The sequence below is a fragment of the Henckelia pumila genome, chromosome 1, assembly GCF_033568475.1.
Source record: "Henckelia pumila isolate YLH828 chromosome 1, ASM3356847v2, whole genome shotgun sequence".
Taxonomy (NCBI): Eukaryota; Viridiplantae; Streptophyta; class Magnoliopsida; order Lamiales; family Gesneriaceae; genus Henckelia; species Henckelia pumila.
The window spans coordinates 154,613,595-154,638,619 of NC_133120.1; the positions used below are offsets into that span (position 1 = coordinate 154,613,595).

The window sequence follows — 25,025 nt, forward strand, 5'->3', positions numbered from 1 at the left end:
TGTACATATGCACCTAATCTATGTTCATTTTTGCTATAGATAATTGTGGCAGAAGAAATTAGAGCCGAAGAAGCATTGATTTCCTTCAATTATTGCAAAATTTAACATAACAATTATATTACATTGCGGCGCAATACACTTGTATTTATACAAACTAGTAAAGTGGACATGCAACGCACGTGAGTAATTAACCATTGAAAACACGGCTAAAAAAATTAGATAATATATTTAAATTAATGATGGATTAACACAGAAGAAGGCGAGGGGGTTTCATTAACACATAATATGAAGAAAATGAGGGGTTAGAAGAGGAAATTCAATATAAAAGCTATATATTTACAAATAGAAGATAGATAGATTTATATTAGAACAAATTCATTACATCTGCAGGTATCTAATAACAACTTGAGAACGAATCTGAGTCTGATCACACTTGCTGCATATGTATTCCTGGTTGTGATAAAACTTTTCGAAAGCGAACTTAAGTTTGACATCACTTACTTGTAAAAAATATTTTTATTTTATGACTATGAAATCCGCAGTTGATATTTTTCGGTGTGCATGAAATAGGTAAATTTTCGGGATAGAGCAATAGCTTACATACCATTGTAGTGCTAGTGATAGTATAACTCTTGCTGATCTAATATCGCGTGTGAATAATGAAATTATCAGCCACGTCATTTCATGGTAAAATCTAGTGTTCGGAGGATATATAGAATATATCAAATACACATGTTTACACGACAAAATGGTTGACCCCGAAGAGGACCCAATTCCACATGAGTCAGAGGCACATTGGCTCATGCGGATGTTAAATCGAGGGATGTGCACGAGCGGCAGGGACCTGAAGGAGTGAGCAACATGGTCCAACCCCCAGAGCGTACCCCTACAATATTTCAGTAGGGAATATGCTTTACACGAGAATCGAACCCGCAACGCTGGAGAATCTCTTTCCACGTCACCTCAGGACTTACCAACTCGCCTATGCCTCTGTGGGCACATGTTTACACGAGTTCAACTCGAAACCATGTTTACCAGCGACTAGCGCTTAAATTTTTGTAAATCAATTTTTATAAAATTTAAATTAAAAATTTTAAATAATTTTTATTGAACCAAAGATTACTTCCTGCAGGGGCGGATCCAGGATGTAAGGTTTGGGGTGACCGTATATTAAGTGACGACAATATGCGGTGTCGGATCGGAGATACTAATTTTCAACGATGACTATAATTTTCGCTCTTTTGACTTGTGGTCTATGCGTTATTTTACAAAAAATTTCTGTTTGAGTGTGAGATATATATAAAGAAAAATAATTGAAAAATATTTGTTCGATGTCCACAAAGATCTGTTATTATTAGCGAAATCAAATTTTAACTTATTAAAAATCCTAATTTTTGTGTCATTTTATATTTTATTTTTAAAATGTAATTTAAAGTTGAGAAGTACATTTTTTAAACTAATTTTTTAGACATTTTTAAGTACTAAAAAAGTGAGTTAAAATAAAAGTAAAATTTTAGTTTTATAGGAAATATCCATGATGTCAATACATGAAAAAAAATACTTCAATTTAAATAAAGCTTAATAATAGACATTATTATTAAATCATTAAAACTGACCGAATTAAAAAAATTGAAGATTTGTCTCAATGAATCCATGAACTCAAAACAAATAAGAATAAAATATATATAAAAAAAATTTGAAGTTTGTAACAAGGATGATTCGAACCTTGGTCTTCTTTGCTTTGGAGAAAAGCCAGGGCATCTAGGCAAAAAACCTAACGTAAGGTTGGATAGATAACTAAAATAGATATACGTATTTAATAAAATTGATATATAATACTAATTATTTTTAAAATTTTTGGGGTGGGGGTGGGGGGCACGGATCCTCATGTAGATCCGCCCCTGATTGCCTGCATGCATTCGAAGCAGCTGCTCTAGTTAAAATTTTGTGCCCGTTGTTGTATCCCATCCAAGAACAGGCTACTCGAATAGGAAGCCGGAACAACAAATTCCCTGTCGATTGATCACAGAATCATTATCAGCAATATGTGATTAGAATTTATAAACCATATAAATTGAAGATTGTTATCGAAATTTTTTTTTTTTGGGAAATTTCATTACAATGGATAAAAATCTTTTTTCTCAGTAATATGTTTATAAAAACAAAATTTCTAATTAAAAAAATATAAGAAGTTGACTTACTCAATTATTGAAAAGATTTGATACGCAATGAACAACGATCGGTTAGTCATCGGAGAAGATGACCGAACCTTCGATCTCTTGAAAGCATGATAAGGAAATGAAAATACATATCAAGCGTATAAAGATGATCTAAAATATCTATATGTTTAAAAACACTAAATCTTTCGCAATTTAGTTTGGTGCATCACAACCCATGGCATGCGTTGCTTTATATAGGGGTATTGAATACATATTTTGAATTTTTTTTCCTTATAAAAATATACTAGATTACGATAATAAATAAATATTTGATATTTTCAGATTAAAAGAGAGATTGAAGTAATTAATTATTCACATTGAAGTAAGGTTCGGAAAATCTTGTCATATCGATTTCATAAATTTTCCGATATTGAACGAATAAATTTTAAATCGACATGGATTTTGTTTTGATTTCCACAAGATAGAGATAAGAAACGTACGTCACCTAAAAAATTATGACGGTTTCTTTTAATACATTTTAAAACTTACTAGGAGAAATCAATGTTTTCATGATCGGACCGGTGATTGAACCGGTTTATCTTAAAAAAACGGTCCAACCGGTTCAACCGTTTTAACCGGACGGTCGGACCGAAAAATCGTTTATATAATATAATATAATTAATAATATCTTTTAAATTTTATAAATCTAAAAGATGTATATAAATAAACAAAAATATATTTATCATGGTTTAAAAAATAAATAACTATATAAATATATTCAAAATATTAATTATAGTTATATATACTGTAACACCCGGTATTTTTTTAAATACGTAAATCCGCATGCATAATTAGGGAATTTAATTATTTAAATTTTAGATTTATGGGTTAAATAATTATGTGAATTATTTGTGCATGATTTAATTGATTTTTTAGCATTTAACCCATAATTAGTGATTTTCACGATTTATGGAAATTAATTGTTTTGATCGCGTTGACGGGACCGTGGACGGACGAGATGACAACTTTCTATCCAATTTATTTCATGAGCCTTTTAAGAGCCCAAAAATATTATTTTGAGTTTTATTTCCTCAAAATTTCCAGTATTTAATTTTATATATTTTTAGAAGTCCGTTTTTATTCAAATTAAGCCAAAATAATGACTTTTTAGTATTTTTAAAATTTCCTTAATTATATAATTCGAGATTTATGATTAGTATCAGATTTAAATCTTTTAAGTGGAGTTTTTAATTAAATACTTTGGTATATTAATTAAGTAATTTATGTAGGGTAATTATATTTAAAATTTTAAATCCTATAACTACCCAACCCTACGCTCAAACCCTCCATCAGCCGCCTCCATCAGTTTTCTCACCCCCATCCATCATCTTCTTCCTCGAACCACAGCCAAGGAGGTTCCATAGCCGAGTTTCTTCGAAGTTTCAAGGTTTCTCGTCGTCCCGTCGTCCCAAAATCGTTTTACACATTGCTTTCTCTTCAACTTCGGTGGAAGGCATGTTTTCTTTCTCAAATTTTCGTTCCATATCAGTGGGTAATAGTGTGCATGTGTATGCAGCAGAAACATCCAAGAAATTTTCAGAAAAACATTGGCTTTTGATTGTTATGCACTTTGTTCATGTATTCCTTCCATCATGCTCATGTTTTCTTCAACCATGGTGCGTCTCGCTGCTGGCCAGGGGTCTTGAGTTCGTGTAAGGGTGGTCTGGACTCGAGTGGCTTGAGTGGTTCGAGCCAAACGAGCCCAGGAAGCAAGCTAGGCGATCGGGTGTCCTAGATCGGCGCAGGTTAGGGTTTAAGGGAAAGGGTGATCGGTTAAGGTGTAGGAGGTGCATGGGGCTGAGGCCTTGGGCTGGTTTGGTCCGCCTAGACGTGGGCTACGTCTGGGCGGCGGAGCTCCGGCCAGGAACGGCCGGAGCAGGGCGGCAGCAGCCCTAGAAGGGCTGCTGCTCGCGGCCGTAACAGAAACGAAGGGGGGGGGGGGTTCGGGTTATGGGTTTGGGTTGGTCTGGGTCGGGTCCTGGGGGTCAGGGTCGGGTCAGTAGGGTCTAGGGTCGGGTCAAGTAAGTTCGGGTCCGGGTTAGGTGGGCCGGGCTCGAGTATTTTTAATTTTAAAGTATTTTATGATTTAATTGGTTTTTGGGCCATTTAATTTGAAATAAAATGTTTTGGGTTCCATTTAATTACTTTGGGTTAAATTTAAGTATTTGGGCTTAATTAATTTAATTAAGTGAGCCCACTAATATTTATGGGCTTTAGGGCCCATGGAAGTTATTGGGCCAATCTTTGGGCTTTAGGGCCCATTGGGCCAAAATAGGTTGTTATTGGGCCAGGAAGGTTTTAATGGGCTTTAATTAATTAAATGGGCTTAGAATAATTTTTATTGGGCTTAAGTATGTTATTGGGCCAGTCTCTGTGTTAATGGGCCAGATTTAAGTAAATGGGCTTGAGTGTTAGGGCCAGCAGTTCAGTACAACCCATGAGAAATTGCATGTGTCCTGAATATATATTTAATTATTTTTATGCATGGAAGTTATTTTATATTTATATGATAGTATGAAATTAAATTAAATATATATGAAGGACACACATTTTATTTAAGTACATGCATTCATGAAATAATTTTTATGCATGATTTAATGTTTAAGGTTGAGTAAAAGAAAATATTTTATGTTGGAAGTTGAAGTAGTGTGACAATTTAAGGGGGATTCGTCCCCATATGTGAACTATTGAAGGGCAGTTTACTGCCAATTTAAGAGGTGATTCGTCACCGCCACGTACGTTGGTTTCCACGCTGATCAGTATTTGATGTATGATTTAAGGTTACACTATGGATACAACCATGCGATGTTAGAAAATAATTTGCTCAACAATGTTTATGTATTATGTATGATTATGATATTTAAGTTAATTTAAGTTATGTTATGTCATGATGTTATTTTAAGCATGCTCATTCATGTATATGTTATGTATTAGTATTAAAGTGATTTAAATTATTTTAAATCCTTGTTATGTTAGCATGTTGGGCTTCTAGGCTCACTACACTGGTATGGTGCAGGTGAGTACATAGATGACGTAGTACCCACCGGAGGCGAGGACGTATGAGCAGACTGGCAGTGATCCCCGTGACCGTGATAGATATCTGAGTCATGATGCATGTTTGAATATTCCAGCACGTTAAATATTTTTAATTATTTTCAGTGGTTGAGTTTTTGGATAATTTATTTAAATATTTTCAGTGCATGCAGTTTTTAATTATTTTCTTATGACAGCATTTTAATTACGTATTTGACTCAGATATTTATTTGATTAAAGAATGCATTTTTTATTTAAGTTATTTATTTATTTAAAATCTTTTTATTTTGGTGCATATATGTATGGGCATGTATGTACATGTTATTTTTAGTAAGTATAAAAAAAAAAATTTCCGCATATTTATTTATTTATTAATTATAGAGTTAGGGTCGTTTCAGTTGGTATCAAAGCACGGTCCTTAGAGGGGTCATTACTGCTATGCGAGCTCAGAAATCCACGCTACCGGTCTGTAAGTTTTAAGTGTTTATATCATGATTTACTTTTAAGAATTTAAGTTAGCATTAATGTTAAAACACTTAGTTATGCATGGCGATTTACGTAAAGAAATATGTGGTGGTGCAGAATGCCTCCCAGACCGATGAACAGATGTGGGGGATCTCCACCTACACCTCAACCTCCACCTCCACCTCCGCAGAACCCACTTGCAGCATTGGAGCAGGCCAATGCTACTTTGATGGCAGGGATTTCTGCTCTGTTGGAGCAACAGGCTTCACGTCCTAGACTATCCCATGAGGAGGACGTAGCTGAGCGGTTCCAGAAGAAGGGACCCAAGGAGTTCACTGGTACCACCGATCCTTTGGTGGCTGAGGGGTGGATTCACTCTTTGGAGTCCATCTTTGCTTATATGAGGATCACAGATGCCGACATGGTGAACTGTGCGATGTACATGATGAGGGGAGATGCAGCTTTGTGGTGGGAGGGTGCTGCCAGGGGAGTTCACCTTCCTACACTGACGTGGGCAGAGTTCAGGTGTATCTTCTACGCCAAGTATTTCACGGAGGATGTGCGCAGTCGCATGATCCGGGAGTTTATGAGTCTCCGACAGGGGGACAGATCTGTGGTTGAGTATGTGAGACAGTTCGAGAGGGGCTGTCACTTTGTGCCTCTGATTTCAGACAGTCCACAAGAGAAGATGAGGCAGTTTGTGGAGGGTCTGAAGGCGGATATCAGGCATGACGTTCGCATGGCAGACGTCCCTACTTATGAGACTGCAGTTAGTAGAGCCTTGCGTTCCGAGGAGGGCAGGATAGAGATCCAGAGGGAGCAGCAAGGGAAGAGACAAATTCAGTCAGGATATCAGCGACCATCTTCGCAGCCTCCTGCGAAGAAGCAGTTTACTGGGCCGGCTAAGGGCCCGAATCCGCAGCAGAGGCCACAGCAGCAGAGGGGCGGGGCCCCTAATGCCATAGGTTTTCCTCTTGCCCGAAGTGTCAGAAGATGCATTTGGGACCTTGTCTGTTGGGAGCAGGAGTTTGTTACCACTGCAGAGAGCCAGGGCATCAGATAGCTAACTGCCCAAGGAAGAAAAACACTGCTGGTAGAGTGTTCGTCATGCAGGCAGAGGAGGCAGACCCAGACACCTCCTTGATCACTGGTATATCTTATCCCTAGTATTTTATGATTTTCCCTTTAGTTAAGAATCTCGTTTCTTGCGAAATTGTTGTTATTTGGGTTATCTATCTGCATGTTAGAATAAGAAGCATGTTTTACTTGTGATTAGAATTAAGAGTTATTAGTGTCTTGTTGGGGGAAAGTTTTGTAGTGGCATGAAATTGTTGGGATTCTTCTGCGTGCAGGGAGAATTCTAGTTGGAGGTAACTCCACGTTTGCGTTGCTAGATTCAGGGGCTACGCATTCGTTTATCTCCCTAGAGTTCATCAGACAGATAGGCATCACACCGGAGACAGATACCCAACAGTGGTTATGATGTCACTATGCCGTCAGGACAGATTATTACTACCTCTAGTGTCATCCGAGAGCTGGAGTTAGAGCTACAGGGACACTCCATTCGCGCAGATGTAGTGGTTTTGCCGTTAAGCAGCTTTGATTTGATATTGGGTATGGACTGGTTGATAGTCAATGGAGCTTCGATTAATTTTTGTCGGAGGTCAGTGTCAGTGAAACCGTCAGGAGGCGACCCGTTTACCTTCCATGCATCTCAGAGCAGTGATATTCCTCAGGTGATATCTCTTATTCAGGCGAGAAAGTTATTGAGACGGGGTTGGCGAGGTTTTCTAGCGAGTATTGTCACGGCCTCAGAACCATCTAGCAGATCATTATCAGAGATAGAGGTGGTTCGTGACTTTCCGAATGTCTTTCCGGAGGATGTTGCAGGAATTCCACCAGTGAGAGATGTGGAGTTCAGCATCGACTTAGTGCCAGACACCGTGCCTATCTCTAAGGCACCGTACAGACTTGCTCCTACCGAGATGAAAGAGTTGAAGGAGCAGATTCAGGAGTTATTAGAGAAAGGCTTTGTTCGTCCTAGCTTTTCTTCATGGGGGGCTCCAGTGTTATTTGTGAAGAAGAAGGATGGCAGTATGAGACTGTGCATCGATTATCGAGAGCTCAATAGGGTCACAGTGAAGAATAAGTATCCACTGCCGAGGATAGAGGATTTATTTGATCAGTTGCAGGGAGCTTCAGTGTTCTCCAAGATCGACCTGCGATCTGGTTATCATCAGCTGCGGGTTAGAGAGGCAGATGTATAAGACTGCTTTCCGGACACGGTATGGGCATTAAGAGTTCCTAGTGATGCCATTTGGGATGACCAATGCTCCAGCGGTTTTCATGGATCTCATGAACCAAGTTTTTCAGCCGTATCTAGATCAGTTCATCATAGTCTTCATTGATGATATCTTGATCTACTCTAGGAGCATTGAGGAGCATAGACAGCATCTACAGACAGCCTTGCAGACCTTGGGGGAGCATCGGTTGTATGCCAAGTTCAGCAAGTGCGAGTTTTGGCTCGAGCAGGTGGCATTTCTTGGCCACATTATTTCGAGAGATGAGATTGCAGTTGACGAGTCGAAGGTTGAGGCAGTGCAGAATTGGGGTATTCCGAAGAATGCTTCGGAGATTCGCAGTTTTTTTGGTTTGGCAGGATATTATAGGAAGTTCATCAAGGGTTTTTTCTCTATTGCAGTACCCTTGACTTCCTTAACCAAGAAGAACGTGAAGTTCATCTAGAGTTCAGACTATCAGAGGAGCTTCGATCAGTTGAAGGAAGCACTCACTACTGCACCGGTGTTAGCAGTGACAGTACCACATGAGGAGTTAGTGGTATACACCGACGCGTCTAAGCTGGGTTTAGGCGCAGTACTTATGCAGTGTGGCAAGGTTATTGCATATGCGTCGAGGCAGCTGAAGGTTCATGAGCAGAATTACCCGACGCATGACTTGGAGTTAGCAGCAGTGGTTTTCGCTTTGAAAATCTGGAGGCACTATCTGTATGGCGAGAAGTGCAAGATTTTCACTGATCACAAGAGCCTCAAGTACTTCTTCACCCAGAAGGAGTTGAACATGAGGCAACGGAGATGGTTGGAGTTGGTGAAGGATTATGACTGTGACATTAGCTACCATCCGGGTAAAGCTAATGTTGTAGCAGATGCTTTGAGTCGGAAGTCGTCAGTGGTCTCATGTTTTACCGTACAGTTACCACTACAGAGCGAGATTCAGAGATTTGACTTGGAGTGTTATCCGAGTGGTCATGCACCGAGCTTGTCAGTGTTGACGGTGCAGCCAGTTCTGCGAGATCGGATCAGGGATGGACAGTCTACTGATGAGGAGTTGCAGTGATGGAGACAGAGAGATGAGGCTAGGGGTAACCTCTTGTATACAGTGGTGGATGTCATTGTTCAGTACCGTGGTAGGATGTGGGTACCGAACGTCGATCAGTTGAGAGCTGAGATTTTAGCAGAGGCTCACACATCTCCGTACTCCATTCACCCCGGAAGTACGAAGATGTACAGAGATTTGCATCTATTGTATTGGTGGCTCAGGATGAAGAGAGACATCGGGAGAGTGGTGTCAGAGTGCTTGACTTGTCAGCAAGTCAAGGCAGAGCATCAGCGTCCAGCAGGACTTCTTAGACCTCTTCCTATTCCGGAATGGAAATGGAAGAATATTACGATGGACTTTGTGGTTGGCTTACCAAGGAGTGCCAGAGGTTGCACAGCGATTTGGGTGATTGTGGATAGACTCACCAAGTCAGCTCATTTCTTGCTGGTGAGGACTACTTACTCATTGACACAGTATGCAGAGCTTTACATCAAGGAGATTGTTAGGTTGCATGGCATACCAGTGTCAATTGTGTCAGACAAAGATCCGAGATTCACATCCGCGTTTTGGAAGAGTCTGCACACAGCTATGGGGACTAGACTTTTGTTCAACACAGCATTCCATCCCCAGAAAGATGGTCTGTGAGACCTCGATTCTAATCATCTAATCTCAGAATAAACAATAATAACGCATACAAGATCTAAGATTAAAAGCAAAGTTTTTTTTTTTTTTTTTTTTTTTTACACAGGGTGACGCGCGGGCGTGCATACAGAGCTGCCCGGGCCTCCGAGAAAGGGAGCAGAACGCGCGGGCGCTCCTCACCAGGCGCGGGCGCGCATGGCCTGCTGTTTTAGCTCAAAATAAGGCTCCAAAAGTGCAATCCAACACCCGGAAAGGCTCCGGCATGATCCAACTAACACTTTTCAACAACGAAGTATTCAATTACAAGAAAGAGTTCGAATACAAAACATATCAAGTTCGAGTTCTAACATGCTCCAATCTTAAACTATATAAACATGCTAATTCGACTTCTAAACCGAGTCTCACTTCTACTACTTGCCCTCGAAGCTAACCATGCCTCTTCTGACTTGTTCCTGCCCCACCTGTTGCCAAGTACACATACAAAACAAAGCAATAGCCGGATAACCGGTGAGAACGACATTCCCAGTAAAAGCAACATAACAAGTAATACAAGTAACAAACATGCTTTCAATACAATAACAAAATCAATAACATCGTAATGAATGCATGTCTTTAAACAGGGATAATAAATCTGATAACGAGGGATTGCAGCTGTGCCTTTGGGATCCCGAGGGTAAGATCACGTAACAACTCACCGACTCTCCCAATCGAGGTGGTGCCACGTATCTCACTCCTCTAGACTTTGAGCAACTATAATGAGTATGCTAGCACCAGACGAAACGACTACGACCTGGGCCACTCAATCATAGTTCCCAAACGTCTAAACAAAAAAGGCGGTTCTGCCCGCTGAAAACAAGATTGGCTCAAGATGAATGCATAACAGAAACATAAAACATAAGCCAAAAAAAAATCAAACAAAACACAAGTTCCTCATGCTAGAACAAGTGTAGATGCAAGTACGTGATTTCAAAAGGGAAAACTCGAGAACCACAGTCCCGAGTATGCTATCCCGCTGCGATGACTGCTTTTACCTTTCAATGCAGCAGCTCCAACTCTGGATAAGCTACAAAAGAGATTGTATAAACAACTACACAATCTAACAACAACAAGGCAACGGTTCAAGGAAAACTCTTTATACCGTTCTTCGTCCAACTCTCGACGAACAATGCTGCTAACACAGGGCTCGACAAACTCCAACGAATCTGTAAGAATTCAAGAGTTGATCAACAACCACGATCACTCACACGCCAAGACTTCAATCAATACAAAAACGATTCGAAAACCCAAAACTCAAACCGACGGCATAACGGCTATAAACTGAACAAACCGGAAATGCAGACAGCAGTTCAATACCGATATCAACTCATATCAATGCCCAAAACAATAATAACAAAGCAAACCCACCAATCTAAAAATCCACATTTTCGAAAATGGCTTCCAAAAATCATAACAAATCCGAACGTCGCTCTAATTCAAAACCGACAGATAATAAACGATCAGAACTCTGTCTAGAACAACATACTCGAATCTCGAACGATTCTAACAACATCCAAAAACTAGAATGTATCCGATCGTAGAAGAACTTACAATATAACAGAGCTCTCACTGCAGTGATCGATAATCTGCCTTCAGAAATAAATTCCAACGGCCGGATCGAGCTCGGGATGAAATCTGGAAGCTTGAAGAATCGATTTCTTCAACAATGGAGGAGGGAGGCGTGAAGAGGAAGATGATGGAGAAGAGAGTGGGTCCAAAATCCTTATAAATATCTATAAAAACCGATAATTGCGTTTTAGTCCCTGAAAAATCCAATTTTTGCAAAAAGGACCCTGATCAAAATCAAACCGGCTCGAGAACTCTGTAATCTCTGATTAACTCAAATAAATTCAATTAAGATAAAAACGGGGCGTTACAATTCTCCCCCACTAAGAAGAGATTTCGTCCTCGAATCCACAAGAACCATAACTCATAAGATAGAATAAAGAACTAAAGACAGTAAGAAGAACTCACGTCATCCGAATAACTCCGGAAATCGCTGTCTCATGTCAGATTCTGTCTCCCAAGTCGCTTCCTCGACGCCGTGACGGCTCCACTGCACTTTCACCAATGGAATCAACTTGGTTCTGAGTTGCTTTTCTTTCCGATCAAGGATCTGAATCGGTCGCTCAAAATAGCTCAGGGTCTCGTCTAACTCGGCTTCGTCAGGCTGAAGGATATGAGAAATATCTGGTTGATACTTTCGCAGCATAGAGACGTGAAAAACGTCGTGAATACCAGATAAAGACGGAGGAAGTGCAAGTCTGTAGGCAAGATCGCCTATTTTCTCGAGAATTTCGTACGGACCGATGAATCTCGGAGATAACTTTCCTCTCTTACCGAATCTGACGGTGCCTCTGAACGGAGAAATCTTAAGGAATACACGGTCTCCCTGCTCAAAACTCAGAGGTCGACGTCTGACATTCGCATACTTCGCCTGTCTATCTTGAGCTGACTTCATTCTGGTCTGAATGATCTTAACCTGCTCTGCCATATCTCTAAGCATCTCTGGTCCCAAATCTGGTGACTCGGACAATTCATCCCAAAACAACGGAGATCGGCACTTTCTACCATACAAAGCCTCAAAAGGCGCCATACCGATACTCGCTTGGAAGCTGTTGTTGTAAGAAAACTCGAAAAGAGGCAAAGAATCCTGCCAACTAGTGCCAAAGTCTAGCACTACCGCTCGCAGCATATCCTCCAACGTCTGGATAGTCCGCTCTGACTGTCCATCTGTCTGAGGATGATAAGCTGTACTCAGATGCAATCGAGTACCAAGTGCCCCCTGAAGACTGTGCCAGAAATGAGAAGTGAATCTAGGATCTCTGTCTGAAACGATCGACTTCGGCACACCATGCAATCTCACAACATTGCTAACATACAACTCAGCCATCTGATCATGACGATACGTCATCCTGTACGGAATAAAACACGCAGACTTCGTCAATCGGTCGATCACTACCCAAATAGCATCGCATCCTCGAACGGATCGTGGTAGCTTCGTGACAAAATCCATAGAAATGTGATCCCATTTCCATTCAGGAACAGATAGGCTGTGCAAAAGACCACCTGGTCGCTTCCGCTCTGCTTTCACTTGCTGACAATTCAAACACCGAGATACAAATCTCGCAACATCGTCCTTCATTCTCTTCCACCAGAACTGACTCTTCAGATCGTTGTACATCTTACGACCTCCAGGATGAACGCTAAACCGACTGCAATGAGCCTCTCGGAGAATACGCTGTCTCAACTCCGAAATATCAGGCACAACAATACGATTATTCACGAACAAAACATCATCTCTAACCTGGAATTCAGACTGATGGCCCGATCTGACTTTCTCTACTGAAATCTGGATGCTCGGCTCAGACTTCTGTGCTTCTCTGATTGCAACAAACAACTCTGGCTCGGCTTGAATAGCAAACACTCTGATAGTCCCCCTATCTGTTTCAAACTCTAAACCAGAAATGCAACAATCATCGATCAGCTGGGAAACACCCATAGTAGAAAGAGATAAAGAACAAAGCTTTCGGCTCAAGGCATCTGCAACTGCATTAGACTTCCCCGGATAGTACTTGATTTCACAGTCGAAATCCTTCAACAGATCCAACCATATCCTCTGTCTCATATTTAGCTCTACTTGAGAAAACAAGTACTTAAGACTCTTATGGTCAGAAAAGATCTCGAAAGACTCACCATAAAGATAGTGACGCCAGATCTTCAGAGCAAAGACGATCGCAGCTAGTTCAAGATCATGAACCGGATAACGAGTCTCATGTGGTTTCAGCTGCCTTGATGCATACGCCACCACATGCTTATGCTGCATAAGAACACAACCCAAGCCTCGGTTAGAAGCATCACAATAGACTGTGAACCCTCCAGTACCCTTCGGAATAGTAAGAATTGGAGCACTGGTCAGTCTCCTCTTTAGATCAACAAAGCTAGCCTCACAATCTGGAGTCCAGACAAAAGGCGCATTCTTCTGAGTCAGCTGGGTAATAGGCTTGGCAATAGACGAGAAACCCTCGATGAAACGACGGTAATAACCAGCTAAACCCATGAAGCTTCGGATCTCAGGTACTGATGTCGGTCTAGGCCAATTCATAACCGCTTCGATTTTGCTGGGATCGACAGAAATCCCATCTTCAGAAATAATATGACCGAGAAAGACAACTCGATCTAACCAGAATTTGCATTTCGATAGCTTGGCAAACAACTGCTCAACTCGCAAAATCTGCAAGACGATTCTCAAGTGCTCTGCATGGTCAGTACGGTTCTTCGAGTAGATAAGAATATCATCGATGAAAATAATGACGAACTCATCTAAATAACGCTGAAAGATACGGTTCATCAAACCCATAAAAACAGCTGGAGCGTTAGTCAAACCGAACGGCATGACTATAAACTCAAAGTGACCATACCTCGTTCTGAATGCGGTCTTAGGAACATCTTCCTCTCGCACTCTCAGCTGATGGTAGCCTGACCTCAGATCAATCTTAGAGTAGACAGAAGAACCCTGCAGTTGATCAAACAAGTCATCTATTCGGGGTAAAGGATATCTGTTCTTAACTGTAGCCTGATTCAATTGGCGGTAGTCGATACAGAGCCGCATAGAACCATCCTTCTTCCGAACGAATAGAACAAGAGCACCCCAAGTCGATACACTAGGTCTGATGTATCCCTTGGCAATCAAATCCTCAAGCTGCTCCTTCAACTCTCTCAATTCAACAAGTGCCATACGATAAGGAGCTTTTGAAATAGGTTGAGTACCTGGCACTAAGTCAATGCTGAATTCGACTTCTCGAATGGGTGGCAATCCAGGAACATCTTCCGGAAACACATCAGCAAAATCTCTAACCACTGGTAAGTCAACCAAAGCTGGGCTAGATTTCAGTACATCAACCGCATAAACCAAAAATCCTTCTGCACCTCTCTGTAACAAACGAGTCATAGATAACACTGAAATCAAAGGAATTCTAGATCGAGAACCCTTACCAAAGAATTTCCACTCGTCTGCCATTTCAGGTCTGAACCTGACAACCTTCAGAAAACAATCAACTGTCGCCCTGTACTTGGTTAAAGCATCTATCCCGACAATACAATCAAAATCTGACAGTCCAAGTACAATACAGTCGAATTCTAACAAATTTCCCTCAAAACAAAGTTCACAGTTCCTGACTAGTCGGACAGAAACAATTCCTCCACCCAAAGGTGAAGTAACAGCTACTACAGTAGACAACAATTCAGTTGGCAAAGCATGCAATAACACATATTTCTCAGAGATAAAGGAATGGGAAGCACCTGTATCTATCAAGACATGAGCAGAATGACCGAAAATCGAACATTTACCTGCTATGACATCGTCAGGTGCTGCCTGAGCCTGATCCTCTGTCAATGCAAAGACTCGTGCTTGCTGTCTCGGAGGCTGATTTGCACTAGAGCTACCTCCCTGTCTGTTCTGCTGTTGCTGGGGTTGGAAAGAGTGCACTGCAGATGACTGCCTCTCCGGCTGAGCTGCAGGTCTAGACGAACTCCCACTCTGAGCTCTATCTCTATTACGTTGAGGGCACACTTTAGAGAAGTGTCCCGGTTGCTGACATGTGTTACAATTGCCGAAGACTCCCACACACTGATCCGGTGAGTGTCTTCCTCCACACTTGCTGCAGTACAAGGATGATGACCCAGAACTCGGTCCTGAACCGAATTGCTTCGAACCACTGGAACTGGACGAACTGTTCCCCTGTCTCTTGAACTGTTTACCTCTTGCCTTGTACTGATCCTTTCTGTTTCCCCCACTGTTTCCACCTTCATACCTCTGCTGGTTCTGATGTTGAGGTGGCTGATTCTGGTACTGAGATGGTTGGTTTTGATACTGCCTCTGCTGCTGAGGTGCCCCCTGATTACCTCTTTGCCTCCACAAGCCTGCTTCTGCCCCCTTTGCGTAATTCATGGCATCCGCAAAGTTGCTAGGCCTGTTGGTGTTAACCAACGTGAAGACATCGGGGTTCAACCCGTTGATGAACTGATCTGCCTTAGCTTCTTCATCTCCGGCAATTAGCGGTGCAAAACGCAACAGACTATCGAACTTAGCCACGTACTCTTCAATGTTCAGATTCCCTTGCCTCAGATTTGCAAACTCTGCTCCCTTATCCTTACGATACGAGATAGGGAAAAACCGCTTATAAAACTCAGATTTAAAAAGAGTCCAAGTAACCTCTGTACCTCTACTCTCAATTGCTTTCTTTGTCATGATCCACCAGCTCTTAGCACCACCACGCAGCTGATGAATTACTAACCTGATTCGGCGGTCATCTGTGTAGTCAATGGAATCAAACAACTGATCCATATCATCCAACCAACTCTCACAGTCAACTGGATTTTCTGAACCCATCAACAATGGCGGATTGAACGACTGAAACCTCTTCATCAAGGTTTCCATAGGAGTCGCTGAAGCATCCAACTGATCAACCTCAGTGCTAGCTTGCTCAGTCGCAGGGATAACTGGTGGTGTGTTTCTGTTTATCACTCGACGAGGACCCATCTGATAATCAAAGGTTAGCACACGAGATATCTCAATTGCTACTGTCAGTGCCCTTACAACCGCTTGGAATACCGAATACCAGTCGAGAACAGAAACAGTTATATCTCAAGTAGATCATGCTTTATTAATTTAAATCACACAACCATGTAATTCAAATAATGCTCAAACAATAAACATGCTCGCATGGAATTAAGTACACAATTAAATAATTCAAACACATGCGAGGAGTCATTGCACACAGACTCAATCTACCCCGCTCACTCTAGTTCGACCAAGAATCTTAACGCTCTGATACCACTTAATGTGAGACCTCGATTCTAATCATCTAATCTCAGAATAAACAATAATAACGCATACAAGATCTAAGATTAAAAGCAAAGTTTTTTTTTTTTTTTTTTTTTTACACAGGGTGACGCGCGGGCGCGCCACCCGAGGCGCAGGCGCGCATACAGAGCTGCCCGGGCCTCCGAGAAAGGGAGCAGAACGCGCGGGCGCTCCTCACCAGGCGCGGGCGCGCATGGCCTGCTGTTTTAGCTCAAAATAAGGCTCCAAAAGTGCAATCCAACACCCGGAAAGGCTCCGGCATGATCCAACTAACACTTTTCAACAACGAAGTATTCAATTACAAGAAAGAGTTCGAATACAAAACATATCAAGTTCGAGTTCTAACATGCTCCAATCTTAAACTAGATAAACATGCTAATTCGACTTCTAAACCGAGTCTCACTTCTACTACTTGCCCTCGAAGCTAACCATGCCTCTTCTGACTTGTTCCTGCCCTACCTGTTGCCAAGTACACATACAAAACAAAGCAACAGCCGGATAACCGGTGAGAACGACATTCCCAGTAAAAGCAACATAACAAGTAATAAAAGTAACAAACATGCTTTCAATACAATAACAAAATCAATAACATCGTAATGAATGCATGTCTTTAAACAGGGATAATAAATATGATAAAGAGGGATTGCAGCTGTGACTTTGGGATCCCGAGGGTAAGATCACGTAACAACTCACCGACTCTCCCAATCGAGGTGGTGCCACGTATCTCACTCCTCTAGACTTTGAGCAACTATAATGAGTATGCTAGCACCAGATGAAACGAATACGACCTGGGCCACTCAATCATAGTTCCCAAACGTCTAAACAAAAAGGGCGGTTCTGCCCGCTGAAAACAAGATTGGCTCAAGATGAATGCATAACAGAAACATAAAACATAAGCCAAAAAAAAATCAAACAAAACACAAGTTCCTCATGCTAGAACAAGTGTAGATGCAAGTACGTGATTTCAAAAGGGAAAACTCGAGAACCACAGTCCCGAGTATGCTATCCCGCTGCGATGACTGCTTTTACCTTTCAATGCAGTAGCTCCAACTCTGGATAAGCTACAAAAGAGATTGTATAAACAACTACACAATCTAACAACAACAAGGCAATGGTTCAAGGAAAACTCTTTATACCGTTCTTCGTCCAACTCTCGACGAACAATGCTGCTAACACAGGGCTCGACAAACTCCAACGAATCTGTAAGAATTCAAGAGTTGATCAACAACCACGATCACTCACACGCCAAGACTTCAATCAATACAAAAACGATTCGAAAACCCAAAACTCAAACCGACGGCATAACGGCTATAAACTGAACAAACCGGAAATGCAGACAGCAGTTCAATACCAATATCAACTCATATCAATGCCCAAAACAACAATAACAAAGCAAACCCACCAATCTAAAAATCCACATTTTCGAAAATGGCTTCCAAAAATCATAACAAATTCGAACATCGCTCTAATTCAAAACCGACAGATAATAAACGATCAGAACTCTGTCTAGAACAACATACTCGAATCTCGAACGATTCTAACAACATCCAAAAACTAGAATGTATCCGATCGTAGAAGAACTTACAATATAATAGAGCTCTCACTGCAGTGATCGATAATCTGCCTTCAGAAATAAATTCCAACGGCCGGATCGAGCTCGGGATGAAATCTGGAAGCTTGAAGAATCAATTTCTTCAACAGTGGAGGAGGGAGGCGTGAAGAGGAAGATGATGGAGAAGAGAGTGGGTCCAAAATCCTTATAAATATCTATAAAAACCGATAATTGCGTTTTAGTCCCTGAAAAATCCAATTTTTGCAAAAAGGACCCTGATCAAAATCAAACCGGCTCGAGAACTCTGTAATCTCTGATTAACTCAAATAAATTCAATTAAGATAAAAACGGGGCGTTACATGGTCAGTCTGAGAGAGTGATTCAGGTTCTTGAGGATCTTCTGAGAGCTTGTGTCATCGATTTTCAGGGCTCGTGGGAGACTAGACTGCCATTAGTGAAGTTTACCTATAACAACATTTTTCAGTCGTCTATAGGTATGGCTCCTTATGCAGCATTGTATGGGAGGAGATGCATATCTCCTATGCATTGGGATGAGGTTGGTGAGAGGATTTTACTTGGTCCTGAGATTGTGCAGCAGACAGCTGACATTGTGACTCAGATTCGAGATCGGATGAGGACTGCTCAGAGTCGTCAGAAGAGTTATGCAGATACTAGACGACGAGATTTGGAGTTTGCTGTAGGTGATCACGTATTCCTGAAGGTGTCACCTATGAAGGGAGTAGTGCGATTTGACCGGAGAGGCAAGCTTAATCCGAGGTATATAGGGCCATTCGAGATCTTGGAGAGAGTTGGCACGTTGGCCTACCGTTTAGCTCTACCACCAGGGCTAGCGGCAGTGCACAACATTTTCCATGTATCCATGCTTCGGAGATATGTCTCCAACCCATCGTATGTGTTGGATTTTGAGCCTCTTCAGTTGACACCGAAGTTATCATTTGAGGAGAGGCCTATACGGATCTTGGCTAGGGAGAAGCGGAGGCTTAGGACGCGAGTCATACCGATGGTCAGAGTCCAGTGGCTGAATCACTCAGAGGAGGAAGCTACTTGGGAGACCGAGGCAGAGATGAGGACTCGTTTCCCGGAGTTGTTCGGGTAAGTATTTTAAATTTCGAGGACGAAATTCAATTTAAGGGGATGAGAATTGTAACACCCGGTATTTTTTTAAATACGTAAATCCGCATGCATAATTAGGGAATTTAATTATTTAAATTTTAGATTTATGGTTTAAATAATTATGTGAATTATTTGTGCATGATTTAATTGATTTTTAAGCATTTAACCCATAATTAGTGATTTTCACGATTTATGGAAATTAATTGTTTTGATCGCGTTGACGGGACCGTGGACGGACGAGATGACAACTTTCTATCCAATTTATTTCATGAGCCTTTTAAGAGCCCAAAAATATTATTTTGAGTTTTATTTCCTCAAAATTTCCAGTATTTAATTTTATATATTTTTAGGAGTTCGTTTTTATTCAAATTAAGCCAAAATAATGAATTTTTAGTATTTTTAAAATTTCCTTAATTATATAATTCGAGATTTATGATTAGTATCAGATTTAAATCTTTTAAGTGGAGTCTTTAATTATATACTTTGGTATATTAATTAAGTAATTTATGTAGGGTAATTATATTTAAAATTTTAAATCCTAAAACTACCCAACCCTACGCTCAAACCCTCCATCAGCCGCCTCCATCAGTTTTCTCACCCCCAACCATCATCTTCTTCCTCGAACCATAGCCAAGGAGGTTCCATAGCCGAGTTTCTTCGAAGTTTCAAGGTTGCTCGTCGTCCCGTCGCCCCGGAATCGTTTTACACGTTGCTTTCTCTTCAACTTCGGTGGAAGGCATGTTTTCTTTCTCAAATTTTTGTTCCATATCAGTGGGTAATAGTGTGCGTGTGTATGCAGCAGAAACATCCAAGAAATTTTCAAAAAAACATTGGATTTTGATTGTTATGCACTTTGTTCATGTATTCCTTCCATCATGCTCATGTTTTCTTCAACCATGGTGCGTCTCGCTGCTAGCCAGGGGTCTTGAGGTCGTGTAAGGGTGGTCTGGACTCGAGTGGCTCGAGTGGTTTGAGCCAAACAAGCCCAAGAAGCAAGCTAGGTGATCGGGTGTCCTAGATCGGCGCAGGTTAGGGTTTAAGGGAAAGGGTGATCGGTTAAGGTGTAGGAGGTGCATGGGGCTGAGGCCTTGGGCTGGTTTGGTCCACCCAGACGTGGGCTACGTCTGGGCGGCGGAGCTCCGGCCAGGAACGGTCGGAGCAGGGCGGCAGCAGCCCTAGAAGGGCTGCTGCTCGCGGCCGTAACAGAAACAAAGGGGGGGGGGGTTCGGGTTATGGGTTTGGGTTGGTCTGGGTCGGGTCTTGGGGGTCAGGGTCGGGTCAGTAGGGTCTAGGGTCGGGTCAAGTGAGTTCGGGTCCGGGTTAGGTGGGCCGGGCTCGAGTATTTTTAATTTTAAAGTATTTTATGATTTAATTGGTTTTTGGGCCATTTAATTTGAAATAAAATGTTTTGGGTTCCATTTAATTACTTTGGGTTAAATTTAAGTATTTGGGCTTAATTAATTTAATTAAGTGAGCCTACTAATTTTTATGGGCTTTAGGGCCCATGGAAGTTATTGGGTCAATCTTTGGGCTTTAGGGCCCATTGGGCCAAAATAGGTTGTTATTGGGCCAGGAAGGTTTTAATGGGCTTTAATTAATTAAATGGGCTTAGAATAATTTTTATTGGGCTTAAGTATGTTATTGGGCCAGTCTCTGTGTTAATGGGCCAGATTTAAGTAAATGGGCTTGAGTGCTAGGGCCAGCAGTTCAGTACAACCCATGAGAAATTGCATGTGTTCTGAATATATATTTAATTATTTTTATGCATGGAAGTTATTTTTATATTTATATGATAGTATGAAATTAAATTAAATATATATGAAGGACACATTTTATTTAAGTACATGCATTCATGAAATAATTTTTATGCATGATTTAATATTTAAGGTTGAGAAAAAGAAAATATTTTATGTTGGAAGTTGAAGTAGTGTGACAATTTAAGGGGGATTCGTCCCCATATGTGAACTATTGAAGGGCAGTTTACTGCCAATTTAAGAGGTGATTCGTCACCGCCACGTACGTTGGTTTCCACGCTGATCAGTATTTGATGTATGATTTAAGGTTACACTATGGATACAACCATGCGATGTTAGAAAATAATTTGCTCAACAATGTTTATGTATTATGTATGATTATGATATTTAAGTTAATTTAAGTTATGTTATGTCATGATGTTATTTTAAGCATGCTCATTCATGTATATGTTATGTATTAGTATTAAAGTGATTTAAATTATTTTAAATCCTTGTTATGTTAGCATGTTGGGCTTCTAGGCTCACTACACTGGTATGGTGCAGGTGAGTACGTAGAGGACGTAGTACCCACCGGAGGCGAGGACGTATGAGCAGACTGGCAGTGATCCCCGTGACCGTGATAGATATCTGAGTCATGATGCATGTTTGAATATTCCAGCACGTTAAATATTTTTAATTATTTTCAGTGGTTGAGTTTTTGGATAATTTATTTAAATATTTTCAGTGCATGCAGTTTTTAATTATTTTCTTATGACAGCATTTCAATTACGTATTTGACTCAGATATTTATTTGATTAAAGAATGCATTTTTTATTTAAGTTATTTATTTATTTAAAATCTTTTTATTTTGGTGCATATATGTATGGGCATGTATGTACATGTTATTTTTAGTAAGTATAAAAAAAAAAATTTCCGCATATTTATTTATTAATTATAGAGTTAGGGTCGTTTCATATACTATATTTTTATAAATAAATTAATTAAAAAAATATAATAATAGAAAAATAATATTTTTAACGAAGTACAAATTTCAAATAATCATGTGTATATATATAATAAAATATTAAATTAAGATTTTAAAATTAAAAAAAACAATTTTTAAAAAAAAATTAAAAAAAAATTCGAAAACCGGTTCAACCGGTTTTCTGGCCGGTTCTTGGGACCGGTTCTTAGCCGGTTCTTGGCCGGTTCGACCGGTTTTGACCGGTTCTTGACCGGTTCTGAGCGATTGAAACGTTAAAACGGTTTTTAGGGGTATTCCGGACCGGACCAGGGACCAGTTCCCGGTCGAACCGGTCGAACCAGCCGGTCCGGTCCAGTTTTTAAAACACTGGGAGAAATGGCGTGTATTGGACGTGGAAGTCATCCTTACATAAATGTATATAGATGATTATTTAATAGGAGTTACTTAATGTTTCAGTTGAACAATCTTTATGTACATGTTTTTACATCTCTCAATAACCAAAATAGATTTTCTAATACATCATATTCTTTTCAGTCGAACTTGAACAACATAAGGAATAGAAACCATAACATGTGTTGGAAAACTTAATTTTGGTGTTAAGCTCTTAAACTACTAAACTGGACCAAAGAAAACCAAACACAACAAACACATTAAGCCAATTGTCCATAAGTACTGTAACTGAAAACACACAACTATACTAGATGACTGAAATGTTCCAAGAACCAAGACTGAAAATAGTTGAGTATTTGTTTTTTTTTTTTTCCAAAAGCCGCCTGTTGTGGCGGGGGTTAGGCAGACCCCTACACGTTTATTCCAACAAGAAGGATATACAAGATAGGGGGACTAGGCCAAGACCTTCCAAGCAAAAAATCAAAAATCAACAATCCAAATAAACATAGTTGAGTATTTGATGACTACAAACAACGATTGAATGTAGCATTTTGATTGAACCACAACTAGAAGATATTCTCGACTAGTCAAGGATGGTCAACTGATCCCAAGGACAACCGACGCACTCCAAAGCATATTCAAGAATGTCAGTCAAGACCACCAGCATTCTCATTGTATTCTGACTACGACAGAATTGGAAATTAGCATTTTTGGATAAGGTTCTCCGTGTTGGAAATATTAGATCCATAAAATTATAGCCAGAATTGTCATGCAAATCATTAAGATTAATCTGAAAACTTAAAGCGGAAGCATACCTGAAGACATAGTCTTAAATCTGAAGAAACCTATAGAGAACGACTGGTTGATCTTCCAGATCTACGCGTTCTTCCTGAGAGCCCTTTGTTTTCTCTCTAGTTTTATTCTAATAATGGGGATTGGAGATAGTGGAACGTGATACGCGTAATCTGGGGACCATAACCACATTATATAGATAATTCTGTTAATTATCTCCAATATTTCTGTTTCAGCCCATCACAAAAACAGATATTATATTTTTAGTCTCTACACATCAAAGGCCCACGTCGTATTAGATACATTAAAGTCCAATAACTGAAAACTTTAATTGATCACTTTATTTTGGACTTAACATAACTGACAGCCCACAATACATAATTATTCACATATAAGCTCATATAATATAATTGATCTAACAATCTTCCACTTGGGCTATATGTGTAACCTTATAATTATGTTTTGTGAAAATAACCTTATGAGCTCAAAACCGTTGTCATTCCTGAATGTATGTACGCTAAATCCGGTCCATCAATCGTGTCAACATAGGATCAAAGCAGCCTTCGTTACATTTATGGTAACTCGACCCATCAATGGTCACATATGCCAAAACAATTGAATGACATGGATTATGACATGGATTATGACATGGATGTGCAACATAGAAATTTCATGCAATGTGATCATAACATGTCTATTTCCAACTGGTCCTCCCTAAACCTTATTGAGATCAAACTTTAGCCATAATCAGAGTGTGAATAAACTGAAACTTTATTTCTGCAGAAAATAACCAAAAAACTGAAAATGTCTATAACAGAAAAGCATTAAAAATTACAAACTCCCACTAAAACTCAATATCCTCAATTGACACAACACTCATACGAGCTGTATGCTCATGAAACAGTTTGGGTGGTAGTCCCTTTGTAAGCGGATCCGCAACCATGGAGTTTGTACCGATATGCTCAATAGATAACTGTCCACTCTGAATTCTTTCTTTAACAACCAGGAACTTGATGTCAATATGCTTCGACTTCGTCGAGCTCCTGTTGTTATTGGAATATAAAACTACCGACTTATTTTCACAATGTAACTTCAGTGGTCTGTCAATACCATCAACAATGCGCAGTCCTGTGACAAAATTTCGCAGCCATATTCCGTGATTGGATGCCTCGTAACATGCTACAAACTCTGCTGCCATAGTGGAAGAGGCTATAAGAGACTGTTTAGCACTCTTCCAAGAAATGACACCTCCAGCAAGGAGATAGATGTAACCGGAAGTAGATTTCATACTATCTTGGCATCCAGCAAAATCGGAGTCAGTATACCCAATGATCTCAAGCTGATCCAACCTCCGATACATGAGCATGTAATATTTTGCTCTCTGTAAGTACCTTAAAACTCTTTTGACTGCTTTCTAATGATCCATTCCTGGATTACTTAGATATCGACCCAACATCCCTGTCACGTATGCAATATCTGGACGTGTACATACCTGAGCATACATTAGACTCCCCACTGCAGATGCATAAGGAATCTTCTGCATTTCCTTTTCCTCAAAATCATTCTTGGGAAACTGAGTGAGACTAAATTTGTCTCCTTTAGCCACAGGGGTATCACCTGGTTTACAATCTTGCATCTCATATCGCTTGAGAACCTTCTCGATATAGCCTTTATGTGATAATCCAAGCATACCTCAAGAGCGATCCCGATGTATCTGGATACCCAGTACAAATGATGCATCACCAAGATCTTTCATTTCAAAATTCTTAGCTAGAAATCTCTTGGTGTCATGCAACATATCTATATCATGGCTAGCGAGTAGGATGTCATCAACGTATAAAAC

The 25,025-nt window shown here is 40.4% G+C and overlaps 1 long non-coding RNA gene across 1 annotated transcript; it reads right to left on the minus strand.

The window, feature by feature from the left end:
• Positions 1-1,813: 1,813 nt before the first annotated feature.
• LOC140881947 (uncharacterized) lies at positions 1,814-2,362 on the minus strand. The gene is made up of 2 exons (XR_012150101.1): positions 2,202-2,362; positions 1,814-2,012 (listed from the first exon to the last, which is right to left on the minus strand). It is a non-coding gene; the product is annotated as an uncharacterized lncRNA (long non-coding RNA).
• Positions 2,363-25,025: the final 22,663 nt, after the last annotated feature.